Source organism: Vicugna pacos, chromosome 12, assembly GCF_048564905.1.
Source record: "Vicugna pacos chromosome 12, VicPac4, whole genome shotgun sequence".
NCBI classification, from domain to species: domain Eukaryota; kingdom Metazoa; phylum Chordata; class Mammalia; order Artiodactyla; family Camelidae; genus Vicugna; species Vicugna pacos.
The window spans coordinates 35,815,604-35,832,047 of NC_132998.1; the positions used below are offsets into that span (position 1 = coordinate 35,815,604).

Consider the following 16,444-nt stretch of genomic DNA (forward strand, 5'->3'; position numbering starts at 1 on the left):
TTTGCTGTTTTCCTTCCTAGGATTGGGTCATACTTTTTGTTTTGTTTTGTTTTTTGCTTATAATCTTTTGCTGAATGCTGGATATTTTAGATAATATTTTGAAGCAACTCTCTATTTTCACTTTTTTTCTCAAAGGTTGATGTTTTCTGTTTGTTTGTTTAGTAACTTGCCTGATCTAAATTTGTGAAGTCTGTTTCCCATACATTGTGTGGTTCTTGATGTGTCTACTATTTTTATTTATTTTTAAACCTGGCTTACTGTTTCTGCATAGCTTAGTGTTCAACCAAGGATTGGTCAGAGGTTGTGTTCAGACAACTTGGATTAGTATGGCTAATGCTAATACTAAAATGGCTAATACTAGTGATGGATCTGTGTGGACTGGGGAGCATATTCAAACACAGGTCATTTTTAAGTCTGCCCTGGCTTTTTACTTTCCACTAGCCTCTCTTGCATCTTTTCTTTGTATATTCTTAGCTCTGTTGGGTGAGGATAATGTAGCTGGCCTGGGCCTGCTCCAGTCTAGTGCACATGCTTACAGTCTTTGTTTAACATGGGTCTTCCTATCCAGAGTTTAGTTGTTTTTGTGAATAGACACTTCCTTGTTTGTTGTATGATTGAATTCCAGAGCCCTGAAGTGGTTGTTTTTTGGCTTTTTGTTGAGAGGATTTGTTGACCTGTTCATCTCATGCTGGAAGTAGGTCTGTTTTTTTGGTTTATGTGTAGAATTCTTCCAGGAAGATAAAGCTTGTCCCATCCTTATTTTGTATTACTCATAATCCTTTGTACAATATTAGATACTTTTTAGTCACTCTCAATGTATTTGAATCAAATTTCTTTATTTTCCTCAATCATCAGATTATAAGGCACTTGAGCTTGGGGAATTCCAAGGCCTACATAATTTCTTGCTTTCCCTACCCTTTTGATAATTGGAAGAAACTGCTTACCATTCACTCAACAAGTGTTTATTGACTTCCTGTGATGTTCCAGCTATTGTGAGGGTTTGAGGGGTATAAAGATGACTAAGGCATAATCTCTGATCTCAAGGAGGTGTTAACCTAATGAAGGAGATTGGTATATAAATAGCTGATTATATTGATATGGATACATATGTGACATTATGGAAGAGATCACAAAGATACTTAGCTCAGAATGGATTGGGAGAAAAGAAAAAGTGAAGCATCCATGAAAGACTGTCAGAAAGAGGTAACGACTGAGTTGAATATTAAAATGAGTGAAGGGTGAGATTAAGAGATTGCATTCTAGGAGGGGAGGTCAGCATGAGGTGAGAAAAAGCATGATATGTTCAATGAACCACAAGCAGTTTAATGTTGTTAAAGCATAAGTACCTATCAGGGAATTGTGAGAGAACATGATGGAAGGGTAGAGAGGGCTTAGATTGTGAGGGGTATCAAGAAGTTTGGATTAAACTTTATTGACCAGTTCTCCAGAACTGTGTATGGGAAGTACTTTGGATTTTGTCAAGGTTTGATTTGAATTTTTAGGTGTATCTTGTAACTCCGAAAACCACAGTAAGAGATAATAAAAGATGTTCAATTGTGGTTTAAGCTGAATTTTAAAACATTAGAGACCAATAGCATATTAACTGGTATGAAATGAAAGATCTGATATGTGTCTTTAAAATAGCGTTTTTTAAAAATTGAAGTATGGTTGATTTACAATATTGTGTTTTAGGTACACAGCAAAGTGATTTAATTATACACATGTATTTTTTTTTCAGATGCTTCTCCATTGTAGGTTATTACTAAAATCACATTTTATGACCTTAAGTTTTTAATATACATGAATAAAATGAAAGTCTGTTATAAATAAGATTTAATTTGCAAAAGAAGCTCAATTGCTAAAATTGTTTGAAAATTTCTATTATGGATAAAATGCAGTTGATAAGGGAATTTTAAGTTGAGTCATAGATTTAGTAATTTTGTAGAGTATGGATTTGAGGCTGGTAACAACCAGATTTTGTTTTTAGTATGTTTTTTGAGTGTTTATTCCATAAACTTGCACGGAAAGGAATGGAATTTGAGGACTTCTGGATTATTTCCTGAAGTGGAAGCTAGAAGTCTTAGACTCTTTTATATTTGGTCACTATTTTCTTTTTTTTTTTTTTTTTTAACATTTTTTATTGATTCATAATCATTTTACAGTGTTGTGTCAAATTCCAGTGTTCAGCACAATTTTTCAGTCATTCATGGACATATACACACTCATTGTCACATTTTTTTTTTTTTTGGTCACTATTTTCTGATGTGAAAAAGGGAGACTTTTTTCCCTCTACTTTGGTCTTCAAGTGGACTTTAAGGTTCCTCTCCTTTTTTCCAATGACATTTTTCCTCTGACTATATACAACTTACTTATGTTGTAAAATAAGAAAAGTGCAGGAAATGCACAAATAATAAAATCACACATATCATCCAGAGGTAATCTTATTAATATTTTAGTGTCTATCCTTTTCTCTTTCTCTGTGTGTATATAGACATGTAAATATGCTTTTCACAAAATAAGGATTATAAAACATTTTATAATTTGCTTTTTCCACTTTTATGACAAACATTTACCAATGTTATCAAATATTTTTCATTTACTTTTTTTTTTGAAGAAAAATTTAACTGGGACATCATCTGGACCAAGAGTTTTAGGAAAATCTTGTTTCTAAAGGCCATAATGTTTATTTTTAAAAATAGCTTTACTGAATATATTTGATAAATAACAAATTATTCATTTTGAAAAGTAAACAATTTAAGTTTTGATATATGTATACGTCTGTGAAACTATGACCACAATCAAGGTATTAAATATATCCATCACCCCTAAAAGTTTCCTCATGCTCCTTTGTGATCCTTTTCTCCTGCCCTGATTCCCATTCCCAGGCAACCACTGATCTGCTTTCTGTCACTGATTAGTTTGCATTTCCTAGAATTTTATATAAATGGAATCATATAACATAGTTTTTTTTAAATACAGATTTTTCACTTAGCATATTTTGAGATTCATTCACATTAATGCCTTCCTTTTTATTACTGAATAGCGTTCCATTGTATGGATAAATCACAATTTGTTTATTCATTTATCTCTTGCCAGATCTATGTTTGAGTCTCACAAATAAAGCTGCTATGAACATTTGTGTAAGGCTTTGTTTTCATTTCCTCTTGGGTAAATACCTATAAATGAAATAGCTAGATTATATGGTAAGTGTGTGATTAATTTTTAAGTAACTGCCAAAGTGTTTTCCCAAATGATTTTCCCATTTTTACATTTCCATAGTTTATGAAGGTTCTAGTTTCTCTACATTCTAGTTAATACTTGATCAGCCTTTTAAATATTAGCCATTATAATAGGTGTATGTTAAATTGTAGTGCATTGTTTTTAATTTGTACTTCACTGATGACTAATGATTTTTAACATTTTTTTCAGTGTTTAATTAACCATTTGTGTATCTTTGGTGAGCGTATAGTCAAATATTTTGCCATTTTTGTTAAATTGAGTTAGTTTTGATAATTTTTAATGTATTCTGGATGCAAGTCATTTATTGATATATGATTTGTAAATTATTCCTTCAGTTTTTCCAAGTTCATTTGCATTACAGTATCTTTTAAAGAAGTTAGTAATTTTGAAATCGAGCTTGTCAGGATTTTTTCTCTTATGGGTTATGCTTTTGGTGTATCTAAGAAATCTTTAATCCACAATCAAAGTAATTTTCTGTGTTTTCTTCTAAGAGTTTTATTGGATTATGTTTTGTGTTTACATATAATTTTGCATCAGTTTTGTGTATGGTGTGAGGTACAATTTCAAGTTCATTTTTTTGCATATGGATAGGCAGTTGTCTCAGGACCATTTGTTGAAAAAATTATCTTCTCTCTGTTGCACTGACTGTGCATATTTGTTAGAAAATCAATTGACCATGTATATTTGGGTCTGTTTTTGAATTCTCTCTTTATGGATTTATGTTTTTGTTTTGACATGAATGCCACACTGTTTTGATTTTTGTACATTTTAATAAGTTTTAAAGTCAGGTAGTGCAAGTTCTCCAGCTTTGTTCTTTTTCAGAGTTTTGGCTATTCCAAGTCCTTTGTGTTTTTATATAAATTTTAGGACCAGCTTGTTACTTTCTATTTTAAAAAGTCTGGTGGAATTTTGAATAGAATTTGCATTGAATTTGTGAGAAATTAACATCCTGACAATACTGAGTAATCCAATCCATGAATGTAGTATATCTTGCTATTAAAAATGCTTTTTTTATAGCCTCTTTTTCCATTACAGATAGCACTATGATGTAAGAATCATGGAGGCAGAGACCTAATTCTGTCTTTTACTCCTACCTGGCCCTTCATGTGCATTCTGTAAATATTTATTGAATGATAAATGAAGACGATTCCTGAATATAAATATTTGTGCATGTCTCTGATTAGTTTTTTTATTAGCTTCTTAGGATTAATTCCTACATGTGGAATTGCTAGGTCAAAGGTTATATTCATTTGTAAAGCATTTGATTACCAGACACTTTGCTAGAATTTTTTTTGAGGCAGAAATATCTTAATAGATAACTATCATAAGGCGTGCATAATTGATTAGCAGTGTTCCTGATGACATTTTTCCCCAAGCCTTCTCTGAAATTACACTGTAAGCCTATAGGAAAGTAGGATTCATATCACAGAAATTTTGTGGATTGTTTTTCTATCATTAACTAATTTCACTGGAATCAGGAGCTATGGAGATAACCAAAAAGAAAGATGATTGTAGTTTTTCCTTTGAGGAAGTCATAGTCTCTTTGAAAAGATAGTTTACATAGTTGTAAATCACTAGAGGGGAAAAAAGACAAGTGTGATAGAATTTAGAATAAATATCCTGAGGCAAGCACAAGGAAGGCAGAAGTATATGGATCAGAAAGAAGGGCAAAACCTTTTTTTTTTTTAATTGAAGCATAGTCAGTTTACCATGTGTCAGTTTCTTGTGTACATAATGTTTCAATTATACATATACCTACATATATTTATTTTCATATTCTTTTTCACTATAGGTTACTATAAGATATTGAATATATATCCCTGTGCTATAAAGAAGAAACTTGTTTATTTTATAAATTTTTTACATTCACTTTTAGAGTTAACTATAAACTCTGAAAATAGCTTCATGATTGCTCAGCCTGTAGAGTTTTAAGTTTGACTCTGATCTTGATTTGTGAATTAGTTGGAAGTATTTAATAAGCTATTTTAATTTGCCGTAAGTGTATGAATATTGTAAAGGCCAGAACATGTATATGAGAGAAACTTAAGCAACTTAATGTGCTCAGCAAAGGGGCCCTGAGGGGCCCTTTCATTTGCTACCAAAATGAAATGTTTACATTTGTGTAGGGAATTGGCTAATGCAGGGATTTGAGTTTGGTTAAGAAGTGTAGATTTGATCCAGTAAACAGGATGATAATAGGAAAGGTTATGACAGGAGTTATAATGATGGAAGCAATGTATGAGAATGATTGTCCTGGTGGATATGGTAAGCTATGTAAGAATGAGGAAAGACCAAAATCCGGGGCAGTGTTTAAGCAACTTCTGTTATAAACCACATGTGAAATGTTTGAGATTTTGCACTAGAAGATGATGGAAAAGAACAGTTAAAATCAACAGACAGATGAATCAGCAACATTAATAATTTACTTCTAATAGGAGATGAGGGGTAAGTTGTGTGCTAAGAAATAAGGGATAGGCAGTAGTTACTGATTTTTCTTTCAAGAAGGCAGGTAGAAAATATGAAGTTGATGAATTTCCTTCTTAGTATATTGAGCTTCTGTTACAGATGGGGCATGTATTAGAGTAAGAGTTTTGAACTGAGAAAGATTAGGGACGTGGGTATAAATTTGAGTGTCGTTCAAATAGATGTAGTAAGCAAAGCTGTGAGAAAGGCGGCTTGACTTTTCTTACAGATCTTATAGGAGCAACAGGCTAGAGATTTCTCATAGTGAGTGGGAGGAAGAACAAAAAGGGTCAGAGAGATAGAAGGTGATCATGGTGTAGATGCTGAGAGAGAAGAATATTTCAGAGGTTCTTAAAGGGGATTGTGTGCAAACTACATTGTTAACATTTCTTTATACTTATTAGTATTTAGCATAGTTTATTTTAGTAAACATAGTGAACTCGTCATGAAAGATAATTTATTCTCAGTTATTGGATTAATTCAGATTTAAATTTCATGGTATTATCCATTGTGTTTAATTGGTAAGAAAGGAATAATGATACATATTTTCATAGTTTATAAGCCATGCATCAGTATTCTGACATAAAGATTCTGTTAGCATTATAAATTTTGTCCCAGATTACAAAACTAGTTTATTTTTGCATCATTAAAAAAACGTTATACTAACAATTTTATCTCAAGTGAAGGAAATAGTATGTTACTTTATGATTACATTTTTGTAAGATGCTTTTGCCTACCTAGTATTATAACTTCTTTTAAAGTTTTATTTTTTCTTTAATTGTTTTCTTTTAATTCAATTAAACTAAAATAATCAATCAGTTCACCCATTATTCCTCTCACTGCCCATACCCACCTGAAACACCAATCTGTTGTCTGTATCTATGAGCTTGTTTTTTGTGTGTGTTTTTGTGTAGATTTCACACATAAGATCATATGGCATTTTTTTCTCTGTCTGACTTACTTCACTTAGCAGAATGCTCTTTGAATCTATCCATGTTGTTGAAAATAACAAAATTTCCTTCCTTTTTAAGGCTGAGTCATACTCCATTGTATATATACATCACATTTTCTTTCTCCATTCATCCACTGATGGACACTTAGGTTGTTTCCATGTATTGGCTATTGTAAATAATGCTACAGTAAACATGGGGGTGCATGTATCTTTTTGAGTTAGTGGGGGTTTTTTTTCCCCCTTGGATAAATACCCAGAAATGGAATTGCTGGGTGACATGGTAGTTCTATTTTTAATTTTTTGAGGAACCTCCATGTGCTTAATTTTTCAGAAGGATTATTGTACCTCTTCATACCACCTCAGACTATGGTCTTGGTCTTCCCTATTTTCTAAATCAGTTTTATTATCTGTGCTGCAAAAATGTTTTCCAAGATAACACATAATTTAAAAAGTCTTACCACAAGGTGTCATTGTAACCTATAAAAAGAAATTCCATGCAAACAAGTGCAACACCAATTTTTACATTTCCTTATGTTTTTAAGTCTGCTTTTTTCTACTTCCTGTTTTGCAGTTGTCATTTAAGATATGTTTTGTATTTCTTGTATTAAAGGGAAAAATAAAGTAGCTCGTGTTCTTGAGTTCTGATAGTTTTGCAAAAACATATGCTTTCCACCCACAAATTTCTTAAGAGTGTGTTGCTATAGAGATGATTGTTTGAGGAAAAGAATGAGGAGGAGTAACAGCAGGTGGACGTTCAAGGAACCAAATACTTATTTTATGTCTTTGTTCCTGACAAAGCCAGCTTCAGCGTTTACCCCTGTGCAGATGAAGTCCCTATGGAAGAAAGGTAGATATTTAGAGATACTGTGATGATACTTGGATTTATTCGGATGCTTTTAGCAAAGGTCCCTGTGCTTGACTGTTGGTTCATATGAAAGGTTAATGCTTGAAGTAATTGTAATCTTTGAAACAACCTTTCTTCTGCTTTGACTGGATTCCATTTCACTTTTTTAAAAATTGTCCTAATTAGCCTTCTTATTAGTGTCCTTGACACCATTTGTTTTCTGTTTGTTTGTTTTGAGAGGGTTGTTAATATCTAACTACTAAATCCTGTCACTTCTACCTCCAAATTTGTCTTTAAGACTATTCCCTGTTGACTACCTGCTGCCACTCTTAATTCAGGCCTTCATCATTGCTTCGTCATTGCTTTTCTGGACTTTTGATCTCCTTCCTTCTTTCTCTCTTACCCCTGCCCCCACCTCAAATCTATTCTGCACACCTTGGATAATGTAGTTATTTTTCTGAAGTACAAATCTGAAACTACCCTGTACTGTGACTCATCTACCACAAGCTTAAAACTGTTTATTGGCTCTCCTAGGCCCCAGGATAAATTCCAGTCTTCTGGACATTGCCTTCAAGGCTCTGCCCCACTTCTCCGGGCTGGTAATGCTCCCTGCCAGCTTCTCACCCTCTACGCCCAAAGTTCTCTCCATCTTCATACCTTTGTACTTGATGTTTCTTCCCAGCATCACTTTCTTTGTCTTAGCTCAGGATTACCTTTTTTGTGTGTGACTTCTTCCCTGATAGCATCTCTAGCAGAATTAGACCTCTCTCCCAAGTGCATCCATATCACCTATAAACATATTACAGTGCTTTGTAATTTTAAAACCTTCTGAACTTACTTATTTTAAATAGGTAATACATCCACACAGTAAAAAAATTTTAAGTACAATAAGAATTCAGTAAATTTTCTCTTATTTTTGTTTAGTCAGCCATTGTTGGTCAACATGTGTGTTTCACTGACCACCACGAACTCCTTGAGGACATGGATTTTCTTTTATTTATTTCTGTATCCCAGTACCCAACAAAGTGTCTGGCACATAATAGGCACTTAGAAAATGTCCAAAGTACTCTGAATATGGGCAGGTTCTTCCTTGCTGAGAATTCTGCTTGATTTGATGGTCTGCAGATTTATGTATCTCCCTCAGAGCCCTCTTAGTAAGTGGGCTACTCAGTAAATATGATGTAAAGCCACTCTGTAAATACTGATTCTTTAACTGCTTTTTTTTTTCCTTTTAAATAAGTGGTTTTAAAATTAACCTGTATTGTATGAGGATGACTTTTATTTATCTCCGTTTTCTGGCTGAAAAATTTTATTCTTTCTTACTGGCAGATTCTCAGATGTGAAAAAGGGAGTGCTTACATTAACACCAATAAAAATATCAGTTGAACTCTTAACAATTTTTAAAATTTATTTAACTTTTCAGACAAAGGCATAAATCTCATGGAAGTAAAATTAAATCAGGGTTTATTTAAAAAGCAAATAATTTTCAGGATATATTGTTGAATCAGTAGACATCCTTCATTTTGTGTTAGGAGCCATATGGTAGCCTTTTCTATTTCAGGAGAAGTATGGGACTGTGAGCAAAGAAGACTTTGCAACTTGCACAAAGATATTAAGTGCTCATAAATCTTTTGGAAAGTTCCCATGTTACATGTAATAGAGCCTACATTAAGAAACATTCAAATGAATTTGAACTGTAGTTTGGGCAAGAGTAATCTTTGTTTTTCAGATCACAACTGTTCAGAGATTTTTATAATTTCTTTCTAAGCATTTGAGGTTGACTGGTTACTGTGTCATACTTTCCAGAATTCTTTTGTGAGAATTAAGCTGTATGGAGACAGACAGTGCAATTAATAGAGTAACATTTTAATTCAGAGTGCTTGGTGGTTGATTGCTAACCACTCAAATACATATCTTCTTCCCTTCCTCTTGCTTACGCTCCCATTTCTTTCTAAGTCACAATTATGGGGACAGGGCCTGGCATCTTACCAGGCCTTTGAAGGGTCTGCTCCCAGCTGCACTTCAGGTTTTGGCAGGGTGTCAAGTTGTGACATTTTCTGTACACAAGACACCCTGGGATGGCTGTCCAAAGGCTGTTTGGGTGACTAGTATAGAATTTTCTCTGGATTTTAAGGAAACTCATTTCTAATGTTTTGTCTGTAAGTGTAGTAATGCCTGATGTTGGTTCTCTCTGGACTTTTATTGTTTTTAAAAAACAACATTCACTCTGGGGGCATTTAGTATTTAAAGCATTGTTTTGAAATGTTCAAAGACATAGCATGTACTTTTTAATGGAATGTGTTTTGGAAGCTTTCCACAAGCATCAGCAGCTGTAGTTTTAGAACATTTTGAATTGCCATCCTTTTGGGCAGACATTGTACCACTGCTTAAGAAATACAGATCCTGTGCAAAAGAAAACGTCACATGGATGTCTGTAGAGCTGGCACTGGTCTAAGGAAGTGGTAGGTAGGACATGTGTCTGTGGTTATGTGATAGTAATAGTTGAAAAGGTAGGAAGATGTATTTGGAGAAGGGTTGTGCTAAGGCTTTTAAAAATTGCCTTTCACAGAGACTAGTCCATCTAATAAATTCTCACCAATTAACAGGCTGACCAAAATAATCTGTTATTACTTTTATTTTTTAAAGTATGGTTTGCATTGTATACTTTTAAACATTTGCATTGAGTTTCTTTATTTGGTAAACTATGCACAATACAAATTATTTCTTTTATTGTATAATTCAAGTGCCTGATACATACTTACATGGTCTGTGAGTAATTGATACATGTCTATTGACTGGCTGAAATCAGAAAAGCCTGACTGTGCTAAGAATTTAAAACTGATCAAAATCTTGACACTGATTAAAATTCATTATGAAAAAATAGACTGAAGATAAAGCTAGTGTATTAGGTACCTGTAGCAACTGCAGTAAATTACCATATACCACGTGGCTTAAAACAGCAACAATTTGTTCTCACAGTCTGGAGACCGAAAGTCTAAAATAAAGGACTGCACTCCAAAGGCTCTAGGGGAGAATCTTTTCTGTATTTCTTCCAGCTTCTTGTGGTTTAAAGCATTCTTTGGTTTGTGGCTGCATTTCTCTAATCTCTGCCTTCTTGGTCACATTGCCTCCTCCCCTTCAGTCTTTCTCTTATAGGAATACATGTCATTGTATGCAATTTGTATAATCCAGGATAAGCTCCTCCTCTTAAGATCCTTAACTTAATCATATCTTTTGCCATATTATGTCATTATTTTAGGTTACAGAGATGAGGAAGTGACATACCTTTTTGGGGGCCAGCATTCAGCCCAATGTAGAAGCCTCAGTTACTGAATATGGATGAGAAAAGTGAATTGAGGCTAAAGTGGTATTAGAATGATGAACATATTCATTTAATATTTTTGAACTAGTATGTGCCTGTGTTTATTTTAGGTTTTGGGGTTATAAATGTAAGACATATTTTCTTCCCCTAGATGAAGTTAGATTGCTTGTGTCACATATACTAAAATATAAGGTAGAAGATGGAATAATTACCTGCATATATTTGGAGAGTGAGGAGTACTTCATGGAGAAAGTAATATACTCCTGAACGAGGTTTTTGAGGGCTGGGAATTCACTAGATCAGAGTGCAGAGGGGATGAAAAAGACCTTCAGGGCCAGGAAACTAGTATTTGCTAAGACACGGAGGTAGAAAACAGCAGTGTGTGCTTAGGAAGCTACCAGTGAGTCAGTGCATTGAGATAAATTTTAAATTTGTTTCTAATAAGTTACAAAGTAAACATTTTTTGTTGTGATCTTTCTTTTTTGATGGTTTGACTTTTTGTTTTCACATATTAAAAAAATTTTATTGAATTACAGTCAACTACAATGTGTCAGTTTCTGGTGTATAGCACAGTGTTCCAGTCATGCATATACATACATATATTCATTTTCATATTTTTTTATTATTAGGTTATTAGAAGATACTGAACATAGTTTCCTGTGCTATACAGAAGAAACTTTTTTTTAATCTATTTTTATATATAGTGGCTAACATTTGTAAATCCCAAATTTATCCCTTCCCACCCCTTTTCCCTGGTAACCATAAGATTATTTAGTATGTCTGCAAGTCTTGTGTTTTGTAGATGAGTTCATAAGTTAATAGTGTCTTTTTTCTTTTTTTTTTTAGATTCCACATATGAGTGATATCATATGGTACTTTTCTTTCTCTTTCTGGCTTACTTCACTTAGAATGACATCTCCAGGTCCATCCATGTTGCTGCAAATGGCATTATTTCATTCCTTTTTATGACTAAGTAGTATTCCATTGTATAAATATATCACAACTTCTTTATCCAGTCATCTGTTGATGGACATTTAGGTTGTTTCCATGTCTTGGCTATTGTATATAGTGCTGCTATGAACATTGGGGTGCATGTATCTTTTTGAATTAGAGTTCCCTCCTGATATATACCCAGAAGTGGGATTGTTGGATCATATGATAGGTCTACTTTTAGTTTTTTGAGGAATCTCCATTCTGGTTTCCATAATGGCTGCACCAATCTACATTCCCACCAGCAGTGTAGGAGGGTTCTCTTTTCTTCACATCTTGTTTAGCATTTATCATTTGTGGACTTTTGAATGATGGCCATTTTGACTGGTGTGAGCTGATACCTCATTGTAGTTTTAATTTGCATTTCTCTGATAATTAGCCATATTGAGCATTTTTTCATATGCCTGTTGGCCATTTGTATGTCTTCACTGGAGAATTGCATGTTTAGATCTTCTGCCCATGTTTGGATTGGGTTCTTTGGTTTTTTGTTACTAAGTTGTATGAGCTATTTATTCTGGAAATTAAGCCTTTGGCAATCGCATCATTTGCAAATATTTTCTCCCATTCTGTAGGTTGTCATTTTGTTTTGCTTATGGTTTCCTTTGCTATGCAAAAGCTTATGAGTTTAATTAGGTTCCATTTATTTATTTTTGCTTTTATTTCTGTTGCCGGGGTAGACTGCCGTAGGAGAACATTGCTGGGATCAATGTCAGAGAATGTTTTCTAAGAGGTTTATAGTGACTTGTCTTGTGTTTGTCTTTAAGCCATTTTGAGTTTATCTTTGTGTATGGTATGAGGGGGTATTCTAAATTCATTGATTTACATGCAGCTGTCCAGTTACCTTGACACTATTTGCTGAAGAGACTGTCTTTATTCCATTGTATGTTCTTGCCTCCTTTGTCAAAGATTAATTGACCAAAAGTGTGTGGTTTTATTTCTGGGCTCTCTGTTCTGTTCCATTGATCCATATCTGTTTTTGTACCAGTACTGTGCTGTTTTGATTACTGTAGCTGTGTAGTATTGTCTGAAGTCTGGGTGGGTTATTCCTCCAGCTTCATTCTTTTTCTTTAGTAATGCTTTGGCAATTTTGGGTCTTTTGTGAGTCCTTATAAATTTTAGGATCGTTTGTTCTAGTTCTGTGAAAAATGTCCTGAGTAATTTGATAGTAATCGCATTAGATCTGTAGATTGCTTTGGGTAGTATGGTCATTGTAACAATATTAATTCTTTCAATCCAAGAACATGGGATATTTTTCCATTTCTTTAAGTCATCTTTAATTTCTTTAATTCAGTGTTTTAAAATTCTCTGTGTGTAATTATTTCACTTCTTTGGTCAGATTTGTTCCTAAGTATTTTTTTTTTGGATTCAATTTTAAAAAAGATTGTTTCTTTCCTTTTCTGATATTTCATTGCTAGTGTGAAGAAATGCAGCTGATTTCTGTATGTTAATCTTGTATCCTGCTACCTTGATGAATTCTTTTACTGGCTCTAGTAGTTTTTGTGTGGCGCTGTTAGGGTTTTCTATACACAGTATCATGTCTTCCACATATAATGACAATTTTGCCTCTTCTCTTCCAGTATGGATCCCTTTTATTTCTTTTTCTTGCCTAATTGCTATGGCTAGGACTTCCAGTACTTTGTTGAATATAATTGGTGAGAGTGGGCATCCTTGTTCAGATTTTAACAAGAAGGCTTTCATCTTTTCACTGTTGAATATTATACTGGCTGTAGGTTTGTCATAAATAGCTTTTATGATGTTGAGGTATGTTCCCTCTATACCCACTTTGGTTAAGAGTTTTTATCATAAATGGGTGTTTAAATTTATCAAATGCTTTTTCTGCATCTATTGAGATGATCATGTGATTTTTGTCCTTTCTCTTGTTGATGTGGTGTATCATGTTAGTTGATTTGTGTATGTTGAACCATCCTTGTGTCTGGGATGAACCCAATTTAATCATAGTATATAATCTTATGTGTTGTTGGATTCTGTTTGCTAATATTTTGTTGAGGATTTTTGCATCTATGTTCATTAATGATATTGGCCTATAGTTTTCTTTTTTGGTAGTGTCTTTGTCTGGCTTTGGTATCAGGGTGATGGTGGCTTCATAGAATGAATTTGGGAGAATTCCCTCCTCTTCAGTCTTTTGGAAGAGTTTGAAAAGTATTAGTATGAGCTTTTCTTTGTATGTTTGATAGGATTCCCCAGTGAAGCCATTTGGTCCTAGACTTTTGTTTGCAGGGAGGTTTTTATTCCTGATTCTATTTCACTTCTAGTGATTGATCTGTTCAAATAATGTATTTTTTCTTGATTCCATTTTGGTGGACTGTATGTTTCTAGAAACTTGTCCATTTCTTCTAAGTTGTCCAATTTATTGCCATATAATTGTTTGAAATACTGGATTGTTTTGACTTTGTCTCCTATATAAGAGCCTTTGAGTGAAAGTGAGAAGTCAGATTAAAAAATTTGATAATTAATCTGGCAGTGCTTTGAGGAGTAGACCAGAGAGAGAAAACATTGGAAGCAAGGATAACAGAAAGTTTTGTTAGTCTAGTTATGAGGTGATATGAGCCTGACGTTTTGTGGTTAAGTAGGAATGGAGAGAATTGAATGCATTTTAAAGAAAGAGTATTTGGTGTTTATACATGGGGAGTTGAGAGAGAAAGCAGAGAAGGCTTTGTGGTTGTAAATGTGGTTGAATGGTAGCATAATATTGGTATCAATGCCAGAAGCTAGATAGTAAGGAGGTTGAAGGTAGATTGAAAGCAAGGTGAGCAATTTGGTTTAAGATAATTTGAACATAGGGTGATAGTAGAATTGTTCATTATCTGAAAAAAAATCTAATTATTAAAAAGAAAATTTAACAATAAAATGTTGGAAATGTAAGTTTTCCTGTTAGAGAGTCCCCCCATTATTATTTCCCCGGACGTTAACCACTATTCTCAACTTGGTGTACCACTGTCTGACTCTTTATGTGTATATAAACGTATGGGTGTGTATATCTGTCATTCATACTCTCCATCATGCTGTGGGGGCACTGGGGACAGATTTAACTTACCCTTTTTAATGCGTATCAATGTACCTTTATGTGTGGAAGTTTAGGTTATTTCTGATTTTTAAATTTTTTTTATTAAAAAGGTCACAAAGAAAATTCTTTTTTAAAAAATGTACATGTACTGATTTCTTTTTTTGAAGTTTAGTTACTTTTTTTTTTTTTTGGTGGGGAGGTAATTAGGTTTATTTATTTATTTTTAAATAGAGGTACTGGGGAATGAACAAACCTCTTGCATGCTAGGCACACACTCTACGACTGAGATATACCCTCCCCACCACCAAAAATTCTATGTGGTAATACTTTTGGGTATTCATTCAGCTATCTTCATAGAATGAATTCCTAGGATTGGGCCAGGGGATGAGCAGATTTATCGTCTTGATACAGGTAACTTTCCAGAAAGCTTAGTATTGATATGTGTGTGTGTGTGTGTGCATGCGTGCACACATGTGAGTGCAGATTAACATGATTTTTTTTGTGTGGATAGGGGTAAGGTATATTATTCATTTGGATGTGGTACCTACTGGTGATGTGTGGTAGTATATTCTAGCTTTATAAGTCATTAAAATTAACATATAGAAGGTAATGAAATTGCAAACATCATCTTGGAACAGGAGAAACCCTCTTAGTTTGGGAAAGTAACATTGCACAGGAACTAGAATTGGAGGTGTAGTGACGATGGTGGTTATTGAGAAAGAAATATTCGGAAACTTTTGAATTCCTGGAGAGTACTTCGAGTAGATATTTCAGTGCTCAAAGGAAAGGAGATAAATCATTTTAACTTTATTTTCTAGAAATCTTAAAGTGTTTGTGTATTTTATTTCCTTGAGGACTTAACTTCCATTTTAAGGTTAGGGTCAGTGAAAATATTTGCTGTCAACCTAACTGGAATATGGAAGAAAAGTACTCATTTTAGCTTGGAAATCTTTCACTGGTAGTAGGACTACATGGTTGCTCTTTATTTTTCCAATGCAGTTTCTTTCAGCTAATTAAAGTGAAAACCTTTATAATGCTTTTTGGTGATATTATTAGCAAGCGTGAAATAGGTTTATTGTGTGTTTCTATTTCTTAAAGATTAATTTGGATCAAAGAGCAGAATCAAAATTACATGCCAATTTTATGATCCAATTTATTAACTCCATACCAAATATATGCTCTAGACAGAATAATGTTGTGGCTGTGGCATTTGCAAAGGTTGAATCCCTATACACATTTAACCTAAGAATAAGGAGTGAGTGTCCTTAAAGGACTTTCCCCGCCTCTTTTAAAATAGGCAAAGCAGGAAACCAAAGCAAGTCCAATTTTAGTTTAATGAAAGTCTTTTTATGTAATATGTAGACATCACATTAATTTATCAGAAATGGTGTATTCAGTCAAGACTCAGTAATTTAATGGTTGGTTTGTGTAGGCTAAAGATCATCTCTTGTAGTAAAAAAAAAAAGTAATTAATACTCACCCATGACTAAGGGAGACACCGTTGGGAAAAAATGTATATAATAGTCCTGAGAAAGATTAATGAAGTTAAAAAGGTCAGAAATATTTTGATTAAATTTTTTGTTTGTAATTATTTACAGTAAGTACACT

At 33.6% G+C, this 16,444-nt stretch overlaps 1 protein-coding gene across 2 annotated transcripts in view; it reads left to right on the forward strand.

The window, feature by feature from the left end:
- The window catches only part of CEP83 (centrosomal protein 83), a 103,715-nt gene that overhangs the window by 12,037 nt on the left and 75,234 nt on the right, over positions 1 to 16,444 (forward strand). The window lies entirely within an intron of this gene.